Genomic DNA, 27,432 nt, shown 5'->3' on the forward strand with positions numbered 1-27,432 from the left:
AAGGACTATTAATACCGTATTGTTATCCATGGGATAGTGCTCTGTGGCATCTGGGATGAGAAGATCCTCACCACTTTTGGCCACCTGCGGGAGTACCCAACATGCTCTAAGGTTGTGTGTTGGTATGGTATCCGCTGTACTATGAAATTTGCAGGGTCCGTTGAGCCATCCCTCCAATACGGTTCCACGCCCTGTAGAGGGTATTTGCTTCTTTGTAATTAACTCGGGGTTCTTATGATAGTGCACCCTTTTACTTCAGCTTGGGTGTATATTTGGAGCCGGATTATCCCAAAATTTCATTTCGGTTTTCCAGGTGCTTTCCATTGCACAGTAATTTCATACTATGGACGCCAAGTCGGGAAGCGTGATATTTCACGGTGACTTATGGCGTTAAGGATTCCCTTGTCCGTGCAATTATTGCAGAAAAATGAGACTGTTTCTTCCTCGCGATAGTCCTTTACCTTGTTCGTCACAAGGAGGAATCTAGCCCAATAATGATGTACTGCTTCCTGGGGCTCTTGCCTGATGTGGGAAAGATCGTTTAGGTTCGGGTGGGTGGGTGGATTTGAGTCCGAACCCTTACCCGATCTGAGACCCAGGGGCCGAGGAGTTTCCAATCTTGGAAGTTCTGATTCCGGGATGTTGCCCGATAAGTCTGGCCCACTGCCTGACTCCAGGTTCAGGGCTTGGGTGATGTCCTCCCATAAACGGGTATCCGGCTCGGAGAGCTTAGGAATCTGGACATAGTTAGTCCTCAAGATAGAGGAAGAAACGCCACATTGTTCCTCCACCACCGCAATATGATGGGTGACCGGTGGAGAGTTAATCTCCCTTTGGTCGGGTTTAAGCCCAATCCGATCATAGTCTGTAGCGACTCCCAAGGCGGCAATGCGATCCAAGAGCTCGTTTAGGGAAGAGAGCTCCATTGGATCCTTCTGCTCGGCAAATTCCGAGCAGACGTGGAGGCTGTTTTCGATGACCAGACAAGTCATCGTCAGTGCAGCAACCGAACGGGCGGTCATGATGAAACTGCCTAGCCGGAGAGTTTGGCCGATAGCCAGGGCTCCCCCGGCGGTAATGTTTTTTTTAACAATGAGACGAGGCATCCTTCCTTACGGTGACGGCACAGTGGAACTCTCAATGAAAGCACCAATGCGGTGTCAAAACTGGCGGATCTCGGGTAGGGGTCCCGAACTATGCATCTAGGCGGATGGTAACAGGAGGCAGGGGACACGATGTTTACCCAGGTTCGGGCCCTCTTGATGGAGATAATACCCTATGTCCTCCTTGATTGTTCTTGATAATATGAGTAGTACAAGAGTTGATCTACCACGAGATCAAAGAGGCTAAACCCTAGAAGCTAGCCTATGGTATGATTGTTGTTGGTCCTATGGACTAAACCCTCCGGTTTATATAGACACCGGAGGGGGCTAGGGTTACACAGAGTCAGTTACAAGGAAGGAGATCTACATATCTGTATTTCCAAGCTTTCCTTCCACGCCAAGGAGAGTCCCATCCGGACACGGGACGAAGTCTTCAATCTTGTATCTTCATAGTCCAACAGTCTGGCCAAAGGATATAATCCGGTTGTCCGGATACCCCCTAATCCAGGACTCCCTCAGCGGGCATGGCTCTCGAAAGTTTAAACACTGCAGGGGTGTCCCAACTTAGCCCATGACAAGCTCATGATCCGCGGAGACAATCCTCCATCACGGGACACCCCAAGTATTCTAGGAATCCCGGTGCACAAGCTCTTCGAAGAAAGGAAAACTATCCCAAGGAGATTTCTCGGTGAGTCGGATCCGTGTCCAGAGCCGTGTGCTCTCTATCTACGGACTGATCTGTCTATGTGAAGTGGACGATAGCCAAAGGGGGGCACCGCCGACTGCGCCGTAGGTGGACAAACACTCATGTCGAGCACTGGCCCGGGGGTTGATTAAGAGTCCTCGGGTTAATTACTCCCTATGCAAAATTTTAGTTATTATTAGGCAAATGGTAAAACCAATGTTGGATCTCCTCGGGAAAGCTTTACTTTAGGCTAAGAGACAAGGGGGCCCATAACATCCCGATCGTGTTAGGAACCCAAGATTCAAGGAACATAACACCGGTATGACGGAAACTAAGGCGGCAAGAGTGGAACAAAACACCAAGCAAAAGGACAAGCCTTCCACCCTTTACTAGGTATATGGATGCATTAATTAAATAAGAGATATTGTGATATCCCAAAAAATCCATGTTCCAACATGGAACAACCTGCACTGCACCTGCAACTAGCAACGCTATAAGAGGGGCTGAGCGAAAGTGGTAACATAGCCAAACAATGTTTGCTATGAAGGTGGGTTGGAGGCTTGACATGGCAATATGGGAGGCTTGAGAAACAAGTGGTAGGTAGCGCGACATAGCGATAGAGAAAACAACTAGCAAGCAAACATAGAATTGATATTGGGGCTAGTGACCATCTTGCCTACAAAGATCTCAGGATTGTCAAAAGCTTGCTCCACGTAAACGTACTCGACATGATCCTCGTTCACGAACTCTTCTCCCATCTCTACCCAAAGCAAGAACGCAAGCAACGGAACCACAATCAATCACGATGCAATGCACAAGTAACATGATGCAAGACATAGCATGGCATGCAAGATATGATGTGCAATGCATATGGCTACTCTAGAAGGGAAAATATGATCATGGCATCAACTTGACAAACCAAGCATGCCACTGGATAGGTTCGGAGATTTTGGTTGAAATTGATATGAATATCACCGGAGATGGATGCACGGTTTGCAAATGACAATCAAACAAGATACGATGCAATCTGCTCTTAATAGCAACATAGCACTTAAGATGCATCATGAAAATATGCTACAACACTCCAACATAAAAACAAAACACATGGCAGTCTAGTACAGGTGAAGCTCTACAAATCACGTCCACTGAGCCACTGCTAGAACTCATGAGAACAAGTCTAAAGCAACATGGCAAAAATGCAAATGACAACAGTTTATTAGACTTCGCAGAAATTCATTGATCACGACAGAACATCATCAGGTTGCAATGTTTATGCCTAGTAAACTATATGCTATAGGATCCTATTATAGTACTCAATATCATGGCATGATAGTACTAAATGCACTTAATAAAACTCCCTTACGGAACTTGTCCCAAGGACCCACAGAAAAGATGGTAGCATCAATGCAAACATGGCAAATGATATGAACAGATTTCGGACCTGGAAGAAATCATGGCATGGAATAAACAGATTCATGATAGCAACATTGCAAGCTTGTGGCACTCATCACAGTGCTCTAAATGGCATGAAATAAAATCTAGCATGAAGTAGACATGAAAATGAGGCTATCCATGTGCAAAATAACCTCATAGCATGCTTGAATTAAACCACACGAAAATGACAAAACAACAACATATCTAAAATGGCATGGTCATGGACTTGCTCAAATGCAAAAAACTAATGCCACCACTGGATTGGTGGGATTTTTCTACCCCAAAAACATATATATTATGTCTAGGTTCCTCTTGAAGAAATCATCACAACTGCTATTCGAGAAATACTCCGTAAATGGAAATTGAAAGAAATGGCAAGTTTCCCTAATAGGAAATGTTCAGATATGGACTAGCCCGAAATGGAAAGATTCCATATCCAGAAATGGAATATCCCTGGAACAAAAGTAAAAACAAAAGAAAGGGAGAGGCGATGACAGGTGGGACCTGGACCCCTGAGAGGCGGACAGGTGGGTCCCACAGGGTCGCACACGGTGACCAAGCAAAGGAAATAGGGGAGGGCACCAGTGACGGGCAGAACGCGGCGGAAGGCTCGCTAGAGTTGCTCCAGTGGCCAAAAGGAGCAGCGGAGACGCGCAACGGGGTCGCATGGAGAAACCGCACACCCGCCAGGCAAACACGGCGCTGGACGATGACGAAAGCAACACCGGTGACGAGGTGACAGAGGCGGCAACCGCGAGCTCGGGCATTACTTGTTTTGTGGTAACTTGTTGTGGGTAGGGGGAAAGACAACACATTACTTGCCATCCTAAAGTTCACTATTGTCTTCGACAATGTGTAAATAAAGAGCTTAATTCCAATCACCCGTTTCATTCGCCTAACAATCTTTCTTAGTTTCCTCACTAGACGCCGGTTCATGAATATCTCATTGCCCCATACCAAAAGGGATGAAAGCGTGGATCTGTACCCCTCATATGTGTACCTACAAGCAACCAGTAAATGTTAGAAGCTTAACTGAGATTGCACAAAAGATGTCAAATATAACTAGCTATGTTCCCAAGTACAAGTTTTTCTTGAGATTTCAATATGAACTACATACATATGTATATAGAATTATAGATATAGTTTAGATTAGAATCTAGATTCACTCATTTTGCACCTTATGTAGTCTATATTGGAATCTTGAAAAAATACTTATATTTAGGAATAGATGGTGTACAAGACATGGGATGCAGCTAACCTCGACGGCAAAAAACAGTGTCGACCATTATAGCCCTGGGTAAGTACATGGAAAGCCATTATTAACTACAACAGGGTTAACGTCCACCAAAAACTAGAAAATGGTAATAAAACAGCATCATCTGTAATGATATCTTCATTTCGAAAGAGTAGCACGGAAGCAAAGGGACGGATTCAAAAATGGATACAACTATTAATTGCAATAGGCTTAACATCATCCTTATTCATGTTTTGTAAGTTTGTAGCCATTGAAATACAAATCTTTAAAAATGGATACAATTGTTAATTGCAACAGGCCTAATGGCCATTGAAACCCGATACTAATAAAAATGCAATTGGCAGATTTCAACATCACAGGGCAGGTGCTGCCAGAGCAGATAATGGCCCGGTTGTGTATAAAAAGGTAGGGAAAATAGATAAAACGTGTTAGGCATGTTTACTACAACATGCTTAATACATCGACCATACAAAACATAGCCATTAATTGCAACTGGTATTGGTAAGATTGAACTAGTGAGTACATACTTGGTAAGTCCTAAGAGGTACTTGCTGGGGCACATCATCTTGGCCAGAGCCCGCCCAAAGTCAGTGACGACGGAAGCGAGCTGTTCTCCGGGTCGAAGCATGGATTAGTGCCACTGACATGTGTACCTATAGGCAACCAGTAAATGGTAGAAGTTAAACTGCAATTGCACAAATTATATGCAGCTCACCTCAACAGCAAACAAAAGCATCAGCCGTTATGATCCTGCATAAGTACATGGACAAGCATGTTAAGTACAACAGGGTTAGCATCCACAAAAATTAGCAAATGGGCAGCATCTCTAGTATATCTTCATTGCAGAGAGTAGCATGGTATCAAATGGAAAGATTAAAAAATGGATACAGTTATTAATTGCAATAGGCTTAACAACATCCTAAGTCATGTTTTGTAAGTTTGTGGCCATTGAAATACAACTATTTAAAAATGGATTGAACTGTTAATTGCAACAGGCTTAATGTCCATTGAAACCAGTACTGATAAAAATGCAATTGGTATAGTTAAACATCACGAGGCAGGTGCTGCCAGAGCAGAGAATGGCCCAGATGTCTGTAAAAAGGTAGGAAAAGTAGCAAAAACGTGTTAGGCATGTTTACTAGAACATGCTTAATACATCGACCGTACAGAACATCGCCATTAATTGCAACTGGTATTGGTAAGATTGAACTGGTGAGTACATACTTGGTATGTCTTGAGAGGTAGTTGTTGGGGCACTTTATCTTGGCCAGAGCCCGCCCAAAGTCAGCGACGACGGAGGCGAGCTGTTCCTCTGGGTCAAAGGGTGGATCAGTGCCACTGACATGTGTACCTATAGGCAACCAGTAAATGGTAGAAGTTAAACTGCAATTGCACAAATTATATGCAGCTCACCTTGATGGCAAACAAAAGCATCGGTTGATATGACCCTGCGTAAGTACATGGACATGCATGTTAAGTACAACAGGGTTAACATCCACTAAAAATAGCAAATGGGTAGAATTTATAGTGATATCCTGAGTCATGTATTGTAAGTTTGTTGCTGGTATTGGTGAAATTGAGCTGGACATGGTAATATTTGAACATCACAAAGTATGCAGTATTGAAATAAACAAGGCATGAACATGCTTAATATATCAACCATACAAAGCATAGCCGTTGCAAGTGGTATTGGTAAGATTTAGCTGGTTAGATTTGACCTATTATGTCCTAGGGGGTAGTTGCTGGGGGACTTCATCTGGGCGAGAGCCTACACCATGTCGTCGGCGGCGGCGGCGTAGGCGAGGTGTTCCTTCGGGTCAACACGCATTGTGGCCTTCGCACCATGGACCGCCATCTGCTCTTGGCTGGGGGGGGGGATTTTGAGGCATGAGGATGTTTCGCAGGCGCGATTTAAGCAATCAGGCCAGGGACGTGATAGAGATTGGTGGATTACCTGACTGGATCCGAGCAGGACGTAGATGTGGTTGAAGGTGTGGTTGCGGCGGCGGTGGTTTGAGATGTCGGTAGGGGGAGGCGCGAGGGGGGGATATTGAGGGTGGGGATGTGGTTGGAAGAATAAATTCTGAAATCGCACTCGTAATGAAAATTTCGCTACGAAACTTGAAACTTGGGCGGGGGAAACACACAACACAGACGAAGCGTGTAAAATACTCGTGTGGAAGAAAAAAGAAAGTTGGCAGATCCCATCTCCAAAAAATCATGTGTACTCAAATTTTTTTGGTCAATGGTACGCCTGGTTTATTAGGAAACATCCCATAGGTAACTGACTTATGGGTCATTAACGCAAAAAAACGCAGACGAGTACGGCATAGAAACCGTGTGTTTTGTGATCTTCTAATAATTCATGCAAAAAAACGCACACGGGTAGACATGCTAATCAACACTCAAAGCCTCCAAAGGATGCTCTACCGACATTGTATGTTAATGCTACAAACTTAAAGTACTACTGGTAATTTGCTCTAATACTAGAATCTTAAACTGCTTCTCACATGCTGCTACCGGCGCATGCTGGCCAGACGCCGGTGTTCTCCTTCCCGGCCTTGTAGGCGGCAGCCCACTGTGCTTCGATCTCCGTCAAGCTCTCCTCACCACGGTGTGCGGCCTCTTTTTTCTTGCGGCAGCGGGACTCTCTATTCTTGACTGCTTTATGCCTTTTCCACTCCTTCTATGCAGCTTTGGCCGCCTCTAGATCCACCACCCATTCGGCCAAGGAAGCCTCAAAGTCCGCCCATGTAACTGTTTGGCCGCCGGCGGCGTTGAACTCGGCGCAGCGACACGCCATCGCTTCCTTACCATGTGTGCGGTCACGAGTGGCGAGGAACGCGGCGCGGCGGGATGCCATAGCTTCGTTACTAGTTACTATGCGCAGCGGTGCCATGGACGACGCCTGGAGAGAGCTCTCGGATGGAGGGGCCGTGCCGCCATACAGTGCGATGGTATTCGAGAGATCAACGACAGACGACAACAGAAATTTTGCTTCCCTTACAATTTTGCTCGTTCATTATCACACATGGTTCCGTCGCTTCCGGAAACAGTGTGCGCTGAGCCTATTGGTCGAAACCCCAACCACGGGGATCGCGCGTGTGCAGCAGGATGCACCGCGATCGAACGGCAATCCACGTCCCTCACATCACACCCGTGCACCTGTAGCTGGATTGGATTTATATGCGATAAATGCCTAGAGAATGCACATAATCGCCTAAATATGGTAAATGAGCCCGAAAAAATGCCAAATTTGAACACAATGATTTGCAGGGTGTATGTTCGTTGTAGAAAAAAACTCCAGGGCAAAGAATGAAGAAAATTTGGATTCCCCTTGAATCTTGGAGATTTCCCTCTCAAAAGCATGGAACTTCCTCGGTGATGCTTCGATTTATGAAGGGCGTGCATGACGACATAAGCCAAACCTTCTCAATTTTTTACCAGCGCATGGTGAGATCATACCATGGCACCATGCCAGGCGTCATGTTTTTAAGAATTTATTTCATTTTTTCTATAGTTGAAAACCCAACAAACAAACATTTGTGGTTGACTATTGCCACACATTTCATCGAAATATCTGTCCATTCCATGTAAAAGGCATGAGAATTTACTAAATGGCACAAGCATGGTTTTCTAGCCCATTCTTGTGGCCCCTTTCATGCACCGATTGTTTGAACTTGAATTATGCGCATTAATGCCTAGGAAATGCACATAATCCCCTAAATATGGCAAATGAACCTGGAAAAGTGCCAAATTTGAACACAGTGATTTGGAGGTTGTATGTTCATCGTAGAAAAAAACTCGTGGACAAAGGAAAAGGGAAATTTTGACCCCCTTCAATCTTGGTGATTTCCCCCTTGAAACCATGAAACTTCCTCTATAATGGTTCGATTTATGAAAGACGCGCATCACGACTTAAGGAAAACATTCTCCAATTTTTACTATGGCATGGTGAGGCCATACCATGGCACCATGCCAGGCGTCGTGTTTTCCAACCATATATTTCATTTTTATATAGTTCTTAACCTAGTAAACGACGCGTTTAGGGTTGACTATTGTGGCACCCCGGCTCAGAGAAACCAGAACGCCACATATTCCAGCCCAGAGATCGAGGAGAAGTCTTCTGGAATACGACACTGCTTAGCATAGAAAAAAATCAGCTTCCTATTATTACACGAATATCAACACAAGGTCTCTGATATTACAATGTATAACATCGGCACGGCGAGACTACACCATCCTCAGTTGCTCTATCCAAGCAGCAGAACAACTCGAAGAAGCAGAAAAACTTCTAGCAGCGGAACAACGACGACGGTGGTGAACTCCACTCCACAGGGACTCTGGCTGGAACATTTATCCTAGCTCGCGAACACAGGAACAACGCCAAAGAAGCAAGCAATCTAGGCACGACCTGCAAACTGGCATGACACGCCAGGTCAGTACATTGAATGTACTTGCAACCTCACAATAAGTAGAAGCATTCATGACAAACAACAGCATGGCAATTACAGGTTAAACAGGAATTATCATGAGATCATCAGGATAACATAACATGAACATAATATCGCTAGAAAAATATGATCATGGCAAGAACATATAAATCTGATGATACTAGCCTGCGACATGATGACACTACATGCACCATTTATTCTGCTCGTGTTACCTCGTAACCATCACATGCATCACTTACCAACTTCGGACATTACACGATCATCTTATGATCAAATCGAGCTTGGTATAAACAATACCGTAGTAATCATCAAATGACCACAAGGAGCTTGATCTTTACCCACGATTCTCGCACAACATCACGAGTATACAACAAGTCGGTATCCTCGATACCAGAGTGATCATTCCGGCGATCACAACCAACTTATCTCAAACAGTGATCCTTCCGGTGATCACAACCAACTTATCTTCTCATCGAGCACATTATTATTATTATTATTATTATTATTATTATTATTATTATTATTATTATTACTGTGGACTCATAGTGTGACCGACTATGAACTGGGCCCTTATCCGCGGGCGCGGCTATCGATAGATTTAATATACACTCTGTAGAGGTTAGTACACTATACCCACACTATGGAACCCATGGCCTCGCACTCCCATTCGGCTGGACCAACGACGTTCCGACAAAACCGAACTACTGCAATGACACTCTCCCGGACACTCCGACTCACTCCCCATTGGGCTAGTCCTTGGTGGCCCCATGTCTACCAAAGACACAACGACCACCCTCGTGGCCAAAACGTCCCTCACGAGGACCGGATCCATAACAACAACAAACGGGCACACAAGGCTTATGTCCTCCTACCTGATCAGGGTAGAGCGCGCCCATAACCTTCCCTAGTTGGAGGCACCGACGAGAGGCATGACAATAGACCGAGTTAGGACCTTCCCACAAAGGTAAGCATGGTTTCACTGGTCAGTTCGATATGGTGGCACCATGACTCAGCCAACAGTTGTTCAAGTTCAATTTAATCCGGTTAAACTAGAATGCAAATATGTTGAGCCATGATAAAATAACATGATGCAAGGACAATGCATGAGCATGATATCAACATAAGCATGAGGGTACAACATAACTATCCACCATATCAACAATGAACCATATCCAACTGAGCAAGGCATAATGATGAGCATGAATATTACATGACCATTATCATCAACCATAAATAACATGCAAGAACACATCAATAACATTACTGAGTAAACATTTAACCAACTAGTAGTAAAGGAACAATGCATATTAACAGTACTCGGTAACCAACGTTAGTCATGCACCGAAGAACATGACCAACCCAACACGTACTACTATCAAGCATAGAAATATGAAAGTAATACTAACAAGTAGTTCATGACCACATGGTGTAAGAACATAGCATGACGATAATCACCGATCCACAAGCATGACCGAAACTATGACAAAGTAGCAAAACAAACATATAGTTATTAAAGATTCAAGTTGAAAACCAATACTATTGCATGACTGTCATGCAAATGGTGGTTGTGGCTTGCCTGGGGTGGAAGAAATCACCGGGGAGAAGTGCGGTGAAGCCGCAAAAAGAATCAACGGAAAACAGTTCTCTCTCGGAGGGGCTGTTTACGGGCAAGGACAAAGTGGTAATTTCCAGTATGTGAAACCATAGTGAAAATGAAACCAACAGAACGGGCTCGACAAAATGAAGACGTGGGCTTTGGATTCACCTTAAATCAGAGTCTCGAGCAAAAAGTTGTGATAGTTTTTCTTCTAGGGACCTATCTGTAATATAAATTTTACAGACTGGGCCAAATCAGAAAAGCTAAAAGCACATTCCAGGAACTATGCTTTCGGGACAGTGAAGGCATATTTTCAGCCGAAGCCGCCGTTGTTTACACTTTCAGTGAAACAAAAGCGTATTGGTGAGATTACGCTTCCACTTAACTGACGTGGCAATGCGGGGTCAAAACGCAGCCGTTGACAGGTGGGGTCGGGAGGTGATGCGGGGCCCAGCTGGCCTCGTCTTCTTCGTCCTCGCTGCACCCCGATGGGGAACAGAGGTGGCAGGGGCGGGGTCATGATGCCGGCAGTGGCCCGGCCGTCTTAGGCCGCCTCCGGCCAAGCCGAGGCCCCTGGTTAGACCGGCAAGGAGTGCCGCACCCTTCCAGGGATTTACACGCACCGGGAAGTGGACGAGGTGATGGCGGCGTTGTCGAACAGAGGAGGCTCTGGATGGGTGTGTATCGATGCTTGCCGGTGACTCGGGCTGCCCCAGGTGGTGCTCGGACCACCTAAGGGATAGGGATAAGACGCCGCATCCAACCCACGGCGAGGATAGAACCAGGGAGGGTTGGGGTAGCCGTGGTGATGGGAGGTAGAGGGCGCGGGTGGTGGCTCGGGTTAGAGGGGCCACGGTGGCTCCTGCGAGGGGTCGAGGTGGTGGGGAGGTGCGCTGAGACGTGGAGAATGAGATGGTGGTTGGCTCAAATTTGAGCCAAGGTCAAGGCGGAAATGGTGAACGGCGACGGTCAGAGGCAAGGGAGAGGTGCTGTGGTGGGGAAGGAGGAACGGGGAGAGGCTTGTGGAGCGAGGAGACCTAATGGATACTCGGGAAGGGCTCGGGTGGCCTTCATATAGGCGGGCAAGGGGGGCCGAGCTTGGGTGTCTCCGCGAAGGTCCGGCCAACGTTCTGGTGATGCTCATTGATCACGGGAGGGCGCGGGAAGGCGACGAGGGAGAAAGAGGACGAGCTACAGAGGCGCACAGGGCAAGAGGGACCGAGGGCACAGAGGAGAAGCGGCCACAGCGTCATTAAAGCTCGGTCGGCCATAGTGCGCCCATGGGCGCGCGACGGCGAGCGCTGACGGAGGAGCTGACGGAGGGATAAATAGCTCCAGGAGGACGGCGATGACGCGGGCTAGCTGTTGGACATGCTCAAGAGCGTGAAGACGACGAGAGGGAGAAGGGCCCGAGCAAGAAGACGCCCTAGACGCAGACAAAGCCAATAGAGCGCGCGCAATGCATGCCAAAGCTCGTGATCACCGCGTCTACTAGTGCCCACAGTGCCACAAGCTAAGCCAAACGATGTCTGGGGTGGAGTCCTTCCTGGGGAGGTTGCAACTGCGGTGGTAGTTTGGTTAAAAGGGCTTTGGTTAAAAGGTAATTAACCTCTGAAGTTTACTACAGTAAACTTCGATGAACACTACTGATCAACAGGAAGGAGTTTGGAAGCAATGGAGTTGTCTGCGGGGTTCAGGGCAAGAAGGACTTTCATCCTGGTAACTTTGAGAAGATTTGGACCAAGATTTAATATTGTTGCTTTAGAACTGCATAAACTGGTCCAAAAGCAAAAGTTGGATGATGCACTCATATGGGGAGGCCACTTGAGCTGAAATTTGGCAATGCCTAAAGATTTGCTCATAGTAAGATGCTGTAAAAATTTCATACCAATTAGACAAGCCAAAGTGGTACTTGCTTCACAAACATCTTCACTAACCAGCATCTTGCAATAATTCTAGGGAAATATTGGCTAGGTGAAATGGTGCAAAATTAGGTGGAGAGAAGTAATTTTGGTAGGAGAACAATCTGGTAATTTATCAGGATTTTTAAAGCAATATTAATTATACTTGCTTCACAACCTGAAAATAGTAACAAAATCAAAGATTTGGTCTTGTGCTCACATAGATAAAGGGATGGAGCTGAAATTTGTATTAGTGTTCTAATATGAGCACATGAGGGAGTTTGAAAAATTTCAACTCATTTGGATAAACCTAGCTATCACTTCCTTCACAAAGGCCTCCCTAAGACAGGAACTTTGAAAAAATCACTGACAAAGTTTGGCTTGGCAAATAAAGTTGAATTTTGGCACAGGTCAATTATTTGGACAGGAAAAGAAGTCCAAAAAGTTTGGGGTCAAATGGGCAAAGATAAATGTCACTTGCTTCACAATGTGCCATTTAGGACAGAATAGGAAATGATTTTATTGAGCATGATGAGAAATATGGGAAATGAGATATTTTGCCATATTTGAGGAAGATATGGCCCAAAACATTTATAGGAATTATTTGGGGATTTTTGGATGGGCAGAAATATAGGTTGCTTCACAACCTAGGGAAGACAGGGTTATTCCTTTAATAGGAAAATGAATATTCCTGAGAAAAAGAAATTAGGGTTTGATCATGAAGTGAAGTGACATGATCTTGGCAAAGTTTTTAGAATCATTGGTCACTTGGGAGCGGAAATGAGGATGATTTCCCAGGTGACAAGGCCATAGAACCACTCCAAAAAGAAAAACAGAGCAAAAACCAATTAAATTAAAAGAAAAAGAAAAGGGCCAAAATCCAGGCTGTTACAACTCTTACCCCCTTAAAGAAATCTCGTCCTCAAGATTTAGTTGCTCAGGGAACAAGTATGACACGAGGACACCATTTCCAACTCGGGTATCCTTTTTCCTTTATTTATTGTTCCCCCAAGAATTTCATATGATTTTCTTCACGTGCTCTAGGATGGTTTGCTTCACCTTTCCCCAAATCCTGACAGGTCTTTGCTCATATACCAATGTCTTTTTACTGACGTTGATTCTCCATACCTTTGGTGATATCCAATGGATCTGAGCATAAATTTTATTTTGGTCATGAAAACCTTTTTTACTTCTGTCATGGGGTTGCTTTTAAATAAATGCAGGCCTTCTGGTTTCAATAAATGCGAAGAATTAATCATGGCCATCTCTGACGGAATCTGAGTGCTCATAAGTGGTGTTGATTTATTTTGATTTACCCCTTTGGCTCGAGCATGAGATAGGTACGAATGATTCGAGCGCCTTTTGTTAGGAGCAATATAACGGTGTATGGAGTCATAGCTGTGTCATACCTCAAATATTTTCATCTTGAGACTGGCCTGACAGGGGCTGACGGACAATTGCTTTTCCTGACAGATTGACCATGTACTTGATTTCATTGGTGAGTATACCGGGTCTGAGCTGATGGTTCGGCTTTATTTTGTCGGTATACCTATTTGGATTAACCATTCCCAACGGTTCAGCGGGATATGAGATCCTTGTAAAAACAGAGTAGGCCACTGGGAGTATGCCTTTGTGGATCCATAAGGAATTATGGCCTCCAACTGATTTGGGGTATCCAGACCCACATGGTCGTGCAAAAATCATCATACCTTTGCTGCCAGTCTCACCCTTTAACAGTAATGATTTTCTTTGTGAGGATACCTTACTGGAATACTTTGGCCACACCTGTCCTTAACTCTTTGTATGACCAGGGTCGTGATTAGAGCAATATTTTTGACATTATGCCTTGTCCCTGTTTTCTGACCTAGGTCCACACATATATGACATATATTCGGGACTTGTAGCGGTACAGAGCCTGTTCTTGAGGTAAATCATACAAGAAGGTTACAAGGTTTTAAGGCATCTCCTTGTCAGTTGCGGGAATAATGACCTTGATGTCCATTTGCAAGATTGTTGATTCGGTGATGTCATAACCAGATCCTGTCAATTCTGGTAATTCATGGGATGTATCTCTGCTTATTTTCCTTTGCCTGACTCATGAGGTTGTGGGATCCTCACTTTCCTTGGGTATATTTGCGGGATCCTTGCCACATCCTCGTATGAGTGACTAGTATGATTGGGGATACATGCTCGCCATATATAAGATTCACATCCAACCAAACATCGGCTTTCTGAAGAAGACTCATGCCCTGACGGATTTGTGCTTCCGACAAAATGTTGAAAGTCTGATTCTTGAGTGGTACTGCTTATCATATAACCTCTAAGGACGGTGTATTAGTATGATACTGACGCAGACTGAATGGCTTACGAGAGAAGCTATCTGAGTAGCTTGCGGAGGAAGACTTGTTATTTTCTGCTCCAATCTTTTGTTTGGGTATCGTGTAGAAGAAGGCTCTATAGCTTACGCAGGAAGCTTGGTCTGATTATTGTGCTGGAGAAGCCTGAGTTCCATACATGAGAAGCTTCTCCTTGGGTTTGCCTGTTGAGAAAAATTTATTTTCCGTAATCTTTTACCGAGGTATCTTGCTGAGAAAGACCGGGTATCTTGGATAAGAAATTGTTCACATATCATGCTGAGGAAATTTGAGGAGCCTTTCATCATAAATTTCTTCTGATAATGCGTGGAAGAAGACTGAGTTTCTAACATCCCAAGCTTCATACAAATATTCAGACTGAAATCTACACACCCGCCCATAATATTCTAGGCTGATTATTTGCATGAGAAATTTTGTTTGACTGTCTTCCTTGAGCATATCACATTCTGACTTTATTTCAGAGGATAACATGTTTCAAGCATCATGCATGGCTGAGCCAAAGTTTTGTATAGGATCCATACATTTGACTGAAAATATACCATTGATCTTGTACCTGATTTTTCTTGCTGCTGACTTGATCATTACTGTCGTGAGGATTTTGTACCGAAGTAGACATGAGTTATCAGTATTGTTGTGAGGAGTGAACACTAATGCAAAATTGATTGTCAGCCTCAAGATTAGATATTCCCCATTTCACTACAGTCGGCTGAGAATTCCATTCTGTTTAGCTGAGTTTCCAAATATTTGAACTCCTTGCTGATTCTTCGGGTCCGGTGGTGGTTGATGAGCAACTCTTTATAGGGGAGAAATAATGTAACACCTGGGCCCAAAAAGAAAGAAGCAAAATATAACACAACTAAACAAACTCACACATCACACACAATCAATGTCACATACTACTCCTAGTTACACAATATGTATGCCTACTTAAGCACACAAATCTCGCGGGATCTCCGGTAATACGATCTAGCATGCTATGACAGTGTGCATGAGGACGAATAAATGTGTGGAAGAATTGGTGTAAATAGCGCTACACCAAGTGCTAGCATAGCTAGGTAGCAACCTGGACTAGCTCGGAGGCTAGGACGCACTTGATAAACCTGCAATGGGACACGAAGGTCGCACCCACATTATTATCAAGCAGACGGAAAAGATCCATACTCGTCCAAGAAATAGGATAGCGGGGAAAAACTGAGGCTGCTAACATTGCCCTTTCTAGATAACTAAGATCATTATGGGTTTGCAAAATAAAAGAGCGATTCGGGATAGAAGCATATCCATCCCCGAAACGATAGGCGGGGCTAAAAAGAGGATATCAGCGAGATACCTGAGCACCATTTCTACAAACAGTGTCGGGATCACTTGGCATCACTCTGCTGGGACAGAATGACACCAAACACTGAAGAACGAGCAAGAAAAGAAAATTGGAGGAATGCAACGGCTGAGCTATAGTGGATCCGAACCGATACCAGCTACACTCACTAGATAAACCATTAGCAACAAGCACTAAGGCTATATGCATGCTTTCCAACAAACAAATGCAGCAACCAAAAGCAATAAACAAGCCGAACTTTAAACTACCGATTTCTACCGGTTTCTATCGCTCGCGCTGACTAGGGCGTCCTACAGCCAGATCAGCTCTGATACCAAGATTGTGGCACCCCAGCTCAGAGAAACCGGAACGCCCTGTATTCCAGCCCAGAGATCGAGGAGAAGTCTTCTAGAATATGTCACTGCTTAGCATAGAACAAATCAGCTTTCTATTATTACACGAATACGAATACAAGGTCTCTGATATTATAATGTATAACAACGGCACGGCGACACTACGCCATCCTCAGTTGCTCTATGCAAGCAGCAGAACAACTCGAAGCAGCGGAACAACGACGACGATGGTGAACTCCACTCCACAGGGAATCTGGCTGGAACATTTATCCTAGCTCACGAACACAGGAACAACACCAAACAAGCAAGCAATCGAGGCATGACCTGCAAACTGGCATGACACGCCAGGTCAGTACATTGAATGTACTTGCAAGATCACAATAACCAGAAGAATTCAAGACAAAGAACAACATGGCAATTACAGGTTAAACATGAATTATCATGAGATCATCAGGATAACATAACATGAACATAATATCGCTAGAACAATATGATCATGGCATGAACATATAAATCTGATGATACTAGCATGCGACATGATGACACTACATGCACCATTTATTCTGCTCGGGTTACCTCGTAACCATCACATGCATCACTCACCAACTTCGGACATTACACGATCATCTCAGGATCAAATCAAGCTTGGTATAAACAATACCGTAGTAATCATCAAATGACCATAATGAGCTTGATCTTTACCCACGATGCTCGCACAACGTCACGAATATCCAACAACTCGGTATCCTCGATACCACGGTGATCATTCCGGCGATCACAACCATGACCAAGACTTGGTCTCAAACCGTGATCCTTCCGGCGATCACAACCAACTTATCTCAAACGGTGATCCTTCCGGCGATCAAAACCAACTTATCTCAAATAGTGATCCTTCCGGTGATCACAACCAACTTATCTCCTCATCGACCACATTATTATTATTATTATTATTATTATTACTGTTGACTCATAGTGTGACTGACTACGAACTGGGCCCTTATCTGCGGGCGTGGCTATCCGTAGATTTAATATACACTCTGCAGAGGTTAGCACACTGTACCCACACTACGGAACCCATGGCCTCACACTCGCATTCGGGTGGACCAACGGTGTTCCGACAAAACCAATCTACTGCCATGACACTCTCCCGGACACTCCGACTCACTCCTCCCTGGGCTAGTCCTGTGTGGCCCCATGTCTACCAAAGACACAACAACCACCGTCGTGGCCGAAACGTCCCTCACGGGGACCAGATCCTTAACAAAAACAATGGGCACACAAGGCTTACGTCCGCCTACCTTATCAGGGTAGCGCGTGCCCATAATCTTCCCTAGTTGGAGGCACAGGCGAGAGGCACGACAATAGACCAAGTTATGACCTTCCTATAAAGGTAAGCGTGGTTGCACTGGTCAGTTCGATATGGTGGCACCATGACTCAGCCAACAGTTGTTCAAGTTCAAGTTAATCCGGTTAAACTTGAATGCAAATATGTTGAGCCATGATAAAAAAACATGATGCAAGGACAATGCATGAGCATGATATCAAAATAAGCATGAGGGTACAACATAACTATCGACCATATCAACAATGAGCCATATCCAACTGAGTATGGCATAATGATGAGCATGGATATTACAAGTACAACACTACTCATAGCATAACATGACCATTATCATCAACCATAAATAACATGCAAGAACTCATCAATAACATTACCGAGTAAACACTTAACCAACTAGCAGTAAAGGAACAATGCATATTAACAGTACTCGGTAATCGATGTTAGTCATGCACCGAAGAACATGACCAACCCAACATGTACTACTATCAAGCATAGTAATATGAATGTAATACTAACAAGTAGTTCATGATAACAAGGTGCAAGAAGATAGCATGACGATAATCACCGATCCACAAGCATGACCGAAACTACGACAGTTGTAGCAAAACAAACATATAGTTATTAAAGATTCAAGTTGAAAACCAATACTACTGCATGACTATCATGCAAATGGTGGTTGTGGCTTGACAGGGGTGGAAGAAATCACTGGGGAGAAGTGCGGTGAAGCCACGGAAAGAATCACCGGAAAACAGTTCTCTCTCGGAGGGGCTCGATGAAAATGAAACCAACAGAACGGGCTCGATGAAACAAAGACGTGGGCGTTGGATTCACCTTAATCGGAGTCTCGACAAAAAAGTTGTGATAGTTTTTCTGCCATGGACCTATCTGTAATACAAATTTTTGTAGACTGGGCCAAAACAGAAAAGATGAAAGCGCATTCCAGGAACTACGCTTTTGGGACAGTGAAGGCGTATTTTCGGCCGAAGCCGCGGCTGTTTACGCTTTCACTAAAACGAAAGCGTATTCGTGAGATTGCGCTTCCACTTAACTAACGTGGAAACGCGGGGTCAACGCGCAGCCGTTTACAGGTGGGGTCGAGATGCGATGCGGGGCCCAGCTGGCCTCGTCTTCTTCCTCCTCGCTGCACCCCAATGGGAAAGAGAGGACGCAGGGGTGGCGTCGCGATGCCGGCGGTGGCCCGGCCGGCTTAAGCCGCCTCCGGCCAAGCCGAGGCCACCGGTGAGACCGGCAAGGAGTGCCGCACCCGTCTAGGGATTCACGCGCACCGGGAAGAGGACGAGGTGTTGTCGGCCTTGGCGAAAAGAGGAGGCTCTGGATGGGTGTGCGCTGGCGCTTGCCGGTGACTCGGGCTGCCCCAGGTGGTGCTCGGACCACCAACGGGATAGGGAGAACACGCGGCATCCATCCCGCAGCAAAGATAGAACCGAGGAGCGTTGGGGTGACTGTGGTAATGGGAGGCAGAGGGCGCGGGCGGTGGCTTGGGTTAGAGGGGCCACGGTGGCTCCTTCAAGGGGTCGAGGTGGTGGGGAGGTGCGCCGAGACGTGGAGAATGAGATGGTGGTGGCTAGAGGTGGAGGAGGGGCTTGGCTGGCTCGAATTTGAGCCGAGGCCAAGGCGGCAATGGTGAACGGCGACGGTTAGAGGCGAGGGAGAGGTTCTTCGGTGGGGAAGGAGGAACGGGGAGAGGCTTGTGGAGCGAGGAGAGGCTGATGGATGCTCGGGAGGGGCTCGGGTGGCCTTTATATAGGCGGGCGAGGGGGCCGAGCTCGGGTGTCGCCACGGAGGTCCGGCCAACACTCTGGCGATGCTCATCGATCACGGGAGGGCGCAGGAAGGTGATGAGGGAGATAGAGGAAGAGCTACAGAGGCTCACAGGGCAAGAGGGGCGGAGGGCGCAGAGGAGAAGCGGCCACGGCGCTTGTAAAGCTCGGTCGGCCACAGTGCGCCCGTGGGCGCGCGGTGACGAGCGCTGATAGTGGAGCTGGCGGAGGGGGAAATGGCTCTAGGAGGACGGTGACGACGCGGGCTAGCTGTTGGACATGCTCAAGAGCGCGAAGACGACGAGAGGGAGAGGTGCCCGAGCAAGAAGACGCCCTGGACGCAGCCAACGCCAGTAGAGTGCGCGCAATGCATACCAAAGGTCATGATTACCGCGTCTACTGGTGCCCACAGTGCCACAAGCTAAGCCAAACGATATCTGGTGGATTCCTTCCTGGGGAGGTTGCAACTGTGGTGGTAGTTTGGTTAAAAGGGCTCTGGTTAAAAGGTAATTAACCTCTGAAGTTTACTATAGTAAACATGGACGAACACTGCTGATCAACACGAAGGAGTTTGGAAGCAATGGAGTTGTCTGTGGGGTTCAAGGTAAGAAGGACTTTCATCCTGGTAACTTTGAGAAGACTTGGACCAAGATTAGAACTGCATAAATTGGTCCAGAAGCAAGAGTTGGATGATGCACTCATATGGTGAGGCCACTGGAGCTGAAATTTGGCAAGGCCTAAAGATTTGGTCATAGTAAGATGATGTAAAAATTTCATACCAATTGGACAAGCCAAAGTGGTACTTGCTTCACAAACATCTCCACTAACCAGCATCTTGCAATAATTCTAGAGAAATATTGGCTAGGTGAAATGGTGCCAAATTATGTGGAGGGAAGTCATTTTGGTAGGAGAACAATTTGGTAATTTATCAGGATTTTTGAAGCAATATAAATTAAACTTTCTTCACAACCTGAAAATAGTAATAGAATCAATGATTTGGTCCTGTTCTCACATAGATGAAGGGATGGAGCTGAAATTTGGAGTAGTGTGCTAATATGACCACATGAACGAATGTGCAAAATTTCAACTCATTTGGATAAACCTATCTATCACTTCCTTCACAAAGGCTTCCCTCAGATAGGAACTTTGAAAACATCACTGAGGAAGTTTGGCCACGCAAATAAAGTTGAATTTTGGCACAGGTCAATTATTTGGACGGGAAAAGATGTCCAAAAAGTTTGGGGTCAAATGGGCAAAGATAAATGGCACTTGCTTCACAATGTGCCATTTAGGACAGAATAGGAAATGATTTTATTGAGCATGATGAGAAATATGGCCAATGAGATATTTTGCCATATTTGAGGAAGATATGACCCAAACAATTTGTAGGAATTATTTGGGGATTTTTGGATGAGCTGAAATATAGGTTGCTTCACAACGAAGGGCAGATAGGGTTATTCCTTTAATAGGAAAAGGAATATTCCCGAGAAAAAGAAATTATGGTTTGGTCATGAAGTGAATTGACATGATCTTGGCAAAGTTTTGAGAATCGTGAGTCACTTGGGAGAGGAAATGAGGATGATTTCCCGGGTGACAAGGCCACAGAACCACTCAAAAAAGAAAAATAGAGCAAAAACCAATTAAATTAAAAGAAAAAGAAAAGGGCCAAAATCCAGGCTGTTACAACTATTGCCACGGATTTCCTTGAAATATCTGCCCAGTCCTTGTAAAAGGCATGAGAATGTACTAAATAACACGACCATAGTTTTCCACACCGTTCTTGTGCACCTTCTCATGCATCGATTGTTCAAATTTGAATCATGTCCATTAATGCCTAGAAAATGCACATAATCCCCTAAATATGGTAAATGAGCCCGGGAAAATGTCAAATTTGAACACGTTGCATTTGAGGCGGTATGTTGATCGTTGGAAAAAAACTGAATGACAAACTAAGACGAAAATTTGGATTCCCCTTCAATCTTGGGGATTTCCCTCTCGAAAGCATGGAACTTCCTCGATGATGTTTCGATTTATGAAGGGCGTGCATGACGACATAAGCCAAACCTTGTCAAATTTTTACCAAGGCATTGTGAGGTCATACCATGGCACCATACCAGGCGTCATGTCTTTTAAGCATTTATTTCAATTTTTCTATAGTTAAAAACCCAACAAACAAACATTTGTGGTTTACTATTGCCACACATTTCATCGAAATATCTGTCCATTCCATGTAAAAGGCATGATAATTTACTAAATGGCACGAGCATGGTTTTCTAGGCCGTTCTTGTGGACTCTTTCATGCATCGATTGTTTGACTTGAATTGTGTACATTAATGCCTAGGAAATGCACATAATCCCCTAAATATGGCAAATCAACTCGGAAAAGTGCCAAATTGGAACACGGTGATTTGCAGGTTGTATGTTCATCATAGAAAAAACTCGTGGACAAAGGACGAAGGAAATTTGGATCCCCCTTCAATCTGTGTGATTTCCCCCTTGAAACCATGAACTTCCTCGGTGATGGTTCGTTTTATGAAAGGCGTGCATGACGACATGTTTACCAGGGCACGATGAGGTCATACCATGGCACCACACCAGGCGTCTTGTTTTCCAAGCATGTATTTCATTTTTGTATAGTTTTTAACCCAGTAAACGACGCATTTATGGTTGACTATTGCCGCACATTTCCATGAAATATCTGCCCATTCCTTGTAAAAGGCATGAGAATGTACTAAATAGCACGAGCATGGTTTTCCAGACCATTCTTGTGGACCTTTTCATGCACCGATTGTTCGAATTTGAATTATGTCCATAATTAATGCCTAGAAAATGCACATACTACCCTAAATACAGTAAATGAGTTCGGAAAAATGTCAAATTTGAACATGTTGCAATTGAGGCGGTATGTTCATCGTTGGAAAAAACTGAATGGCTAACTAGGACGGCAATTTGGATTCCCATTCAATCTTGGTTATTTCCCTCTCGAAAGCATTGAAGTTCCTCGGTGATGGTTCGATTTATGAAGGGCGTGCATGACGACATAAATCAAACCTTCTCAGCATTTAACGTGGGCTCGGTGAGGCCATACCATGGCACCATGCCAGCCGTCATGTTTTTCATGCACATATTTCATTGTTCTATAGTTGATAACCCATTAAATGACGCGTTTGTGGTTGACTATTGCCACACACATCATTGAAATCTCTTCCTATTCCTTGTAAAATGATTGAGAAATTACTAAATACCACGAGTATGGTTTTTCCAGACCATTCTTGTGCACCCTTTCATCTACCGATTGTTTGAATTTGAATTATGTGCATTAATGCCTACAAAATGCACATAATCCCCTAAATATTGTAAATGAACCCGAAAAAGTGTCAAATTTGAACTCGGTGATTAGAAGGGTTTATGTTCATCATAGAAAAAAAACTCATGGGTGTAGGACAAAGGAAATTTGGATTCCCATTCAATCTCGGTGATTTACTATCGCACACGATTCATCCCCGTCGCCTCTACGAACCATGTGTGTGTCACTCACACATGCAAAAGGAAAAACAAATCCCTTGCCTACTTCGTCCCCACTCACTCGTCGTGGACTCCTCCGCAACTCTGCACCCTAAGCTCGATGGCTGTTGGTGGTGGGCGTAGGTCGCCCACCAAATGGCACCGGATTTCGCCCCTACCGCTTTCCGACGCCTATCTGCATCGACATTCTAGACTCTAGTCGACTGGGGTTTTCTGCGGGATTGGGCCAGGGATTTTTCTCACAGAGAAGGTAATCAACTTAATTAGCCAAATATTCACTTAGCTATCATCGCAGTCCATCCGTCGCTGTAAATCAACCAGTGGAAATCGTCGTGGAATCATTTTTGTTCTAGCTGATTCATGGATGTTCATTCATGTGTCCACAGTGCAAGCACAAATCGGGCAACGGTGGTCATGGCTAGTCGGAAACAAAGTTCTATCTCACTATTCCGGATAACTTCAAGGAGCGCTTGGTATGTTCAATCTCAACCTACCACGGTCGGCATGGCCTAAATTTGTGAACATATACCGTATGTTGCTACATTATCTATATATTTGCATCAAATCTTTGTTACATTATCTATTTTTAATTATTTGTTTTTGTACTTTGCTTTCATCTATATATATGGATCTGTTCTATTAGTTACTCCCATATTTGCATCTTGTTCTATAATTTCAATATATCTAATTTACGATCTTAATTTTGATTTCAAGCAGTACATCCCTTGCTTTGCAAGAATAGGAGTAGAAGGAAATCTTGGGCTTTACTTTGCTGATGACTCCCAGGATGTCATATTGACAATGCAACATGGATTTACAATGACGATTAGCATAAAACTTGATAAAGATGGTCACTCCTATTTTAATGCGGACCTTCCGAGAAAACTGTCTAAGTGTTATGAACTGAAAGTTGGCAATAAAATTCTAGTGCGTGCACCACAGCCTGGTCTAATCAACATGGATGTTTACTTCCCCAACGTCATCAGCCGATCAAAGTATGATCGAGGTTAGTGTCCTCTCAACTTTCTCCATGCTATCATATTACTATTTAAGCAACCAATTGATCACTATTAAAGCAACCAATTGTGATATCATATTCTAAATTCGTTCCTAGGCAGTAACAAATTCTATTTACCAATTTATGCGCACCATATATTCTTCTGCCATGTTCTGCATAACTAATACCTTTCCATCTTTTAAGCAAGATATGTTGGAAGAATAGTGAACGATTTATATGTTTGTAAGCATAGCAAATTTCACCTGAAGGACTTGAATCATGTCATAAAATTGATTGATAAGCTGACAGAGATAGCACAACATATGAACGCTGGATTTTGGATGGGATTAATTAGACCTATGGTGCACACACTGAAAAAGACCAATTGTGTGCACAAAACACTGGTAAAAATTCTTATTTTAATGTTTATGCTCATAAACTATATAGATCTTCAACGATATGTTATAATTGTTTTTATTCCACATGTCAAAAGAAATTGCCCCCTGTAGTAGTTCCTGGATCGATTTTCCAACATGGTCGAATTACATTTGTGCCTGCTTATAACGCCAAAGTGATTACAAGGTACTGCATTTCCCACAAAAATGGAACTATTCAAATTAACAAGTTCTCGCTTGTCATGGCAATGCATCCATATTGGAAAATTCGAGACACTGTTCTACACATGCTCTACCAAGGCATAGGAGGTCTCTTCCTTTTCATTGACAAGATGCCGAGTCGCCGTGATGAAGCTGCTTCCAATGGATAGTTGTGGTTGCTGGCCCTCAGCCTCTTAAAATGTGCTAGCTGTTACTATATATGTTAAGTATGTAGATATGGACCATATGGTTGTTGGCCCTTAGACTCTTAAAATGTGATAGTAGTTACTATGTTAATTATGTAGATATGGATATGGTTCTCAAAACCGTGTTACGAAGATCCTCCTTTTGTTGAATAGTGCAATCACTATATATATGTTACTCAAATGCTGTTACCCAAGTTCATAAATTTTCATGGAAAGTATTAGTATCGTACACAGCTCATTGAGTTTAAGCATGTGCCCAATGTCCAGAAGGCACTTGCGTATTAACTGTCCATATTGCAAATTCATACACATGTTAACATAAGGAAACATATGTGTAACGTACTAATCATCGCACACGAGTACTCGCAGACGCATCGTGTGTGATATTCCGCCACCGCAAGCAACTAGTTTGTATTTTTCAAAGTTTTTGTGCACACAGAATCACAAACGAAGTAACTGTATTGACCGTCTGTGTTGTAATTTATCATCGCAAACTGTTCATCCGGATCGGCTGTTTGCCACATATGGCACACATCTTGTTTACATGACTCGTTTGCGTTCTTTTGGCTCATCGCAAACAGTTCATCCATGTGAACTGTATGCCACACATCACACACATCCTGTTAACTTGAACCGTTTCTATTGTCTTCTCTAATCGAAAACAGTTCGTCCAAGTTAATCGTATGCCATATATCGCACACACATTGATATGGTTGTTCGTTTCTATTGTTGTACCTCATCACAAACAGTTCGAATGGATTAACCGTGTGTCCTGCATCGCACACACATTGTTATGGATGCTCGTTTCTGTTATTCTGCCTCATTGCAGACAGTTTGAATGGATTAACCGTGTGTCCTGCATCACACATGCAACTAAAATCTGAACCGTGTTTGATGGCTCCGCCATCGCAACCATTTTGCACCTTTTTTGACGGTTTTTTACACCACAGTTTGCGATTAGTGCATCGCACACAGTTTCGGCAAAGGGTCTCTAATTGTAGTGTCGTGTTAGCAGTATCCTACAGTAATGAAAGTAGTCTTCTCCTGCAAAAGCCTCTGCTCGTTACATCATGGTGGGCTCGGTGATTACCTCCGTCCTACCGACCTAGCGGTCTTGGTCTTCTTGCACAGGAATGGCAACCTTTGGCTGATTCCTCGGGACTCCGCGCCTGCACTTTCCTCTTTAGTACCAAAGAGGAAACTGGTGCAATGCGCCCGCTGGCGCCCACCTTGCCTTGGTCGTCATGGCTCACGTCACCCGAACCTCGTGAGGTGAAGCTTGCATAGAAATCTCTGCTCCTCAAGAGCCAGCCTGAGGAGGCCGCTCCTCATGGGGATCTTGGTGTCGCCCACCTCGCGAGGCTTGGCCCCTCACGAGGGTCTTGAGTTGTTGATGCTGAAGATGGGCTGTACCAGGCCGTCGATGAAGCCACACTATGGGCCACAGGCAGGCATGTTTGGGTACCCCAGTTCCCAGATTGAAGTCAAAATGTCGGATTTCAGGTTCCGCAGACCCTTGAGAGGTCCAAACTCTGGGGTGCGTGCGAAGAACTCAACCTCCCTAGTCTGCCCACTCGCCAATTTCACGGCTTAGCTCGGGAACATGAAGGAAACGAGACACGACAGTTTACCAAGGTTCAGGCCACCTTGCGATGTAAAACCCTACTCCTGCTTTGTGGTTGTCCTCGAGGGGTTGAGGATGAACTAGTACAGTGGGAGAACAACCTCCAAAGGAGGCGTGTTCTTGAGCTCGTGGGGGAGAGGATGATCTCCAGGATTCGGATCCCATCTATGGTGGTGACTAGGCCCTATTTATGGTGGCCTTGGTCTGCTTCTCAAATGGCGGTGGGAAGGGATCCCACACCGGCCAAATTCGAAGGGAGACAACTAGTACATGGTATCGTGACGAAAGTAGTCTTCGCCTGCAACTACCTCTGGTCATGACACTGTGGTGGGCTTGGTGATGACCTCCGTGATGTCGTCCTGGTGGTCTTTTTCTTATTGCACGGGAATGGAAACCATTGGATAATTCCTCAGGACTCCGCGCCTGCGCTTGGCTCTTTAGCACCAAGGATGAAACTGGGGCACTGCGCCCGCTGGTGGCCGCCTGGCCTTGGTTGTCATGGCTCACGCACCCGAACCTCGTGAGGTGAAGCTTGCATAGAAATCACTGCTCCTCAGGAGTCAGCCTAATGAGGCAGCTCCTAGTCGGGGTATTGGTGTGGCCCGCCTCGCGAGGCTTGGCCCCTCTCGAGGGTCTTGAGTTCCTGATGCCGAAGATGGGCCGTACCAGGCCGTCGATGAAGCCATGTCGTGGGCCGCATGCAGGCCTGTCTGGGTGCCCCCATTCCCAGAATGCCGACAAATGTTAGATTTCGGGTTCCTTAGACCCTTGAGAGGTTCAAACTCTGGGGTGGCTGCGAAGAACTCAACCTCCCTAGTCTGCGTACTCGCGAATCTAACGACCTAGCTCGATGAACATGAATGAAACGGGACACAGCAGCTTACCCATGTTC

The sequence above is a fragment of the Triticum urartu genome, chromosome 2A (genome assembly GCF_056163025.1).
Source record: "Triticum urartu cultivar PI428250 chromosome 2A, HENAU_Tu73, whole genome shotgun sequence".
Lineage (NCBI taxonomy): Eukaryota > Viridiplantae > Streptophyta > Magnoliopsida > Poales > Poaceae > Triticum > Triticum urartu.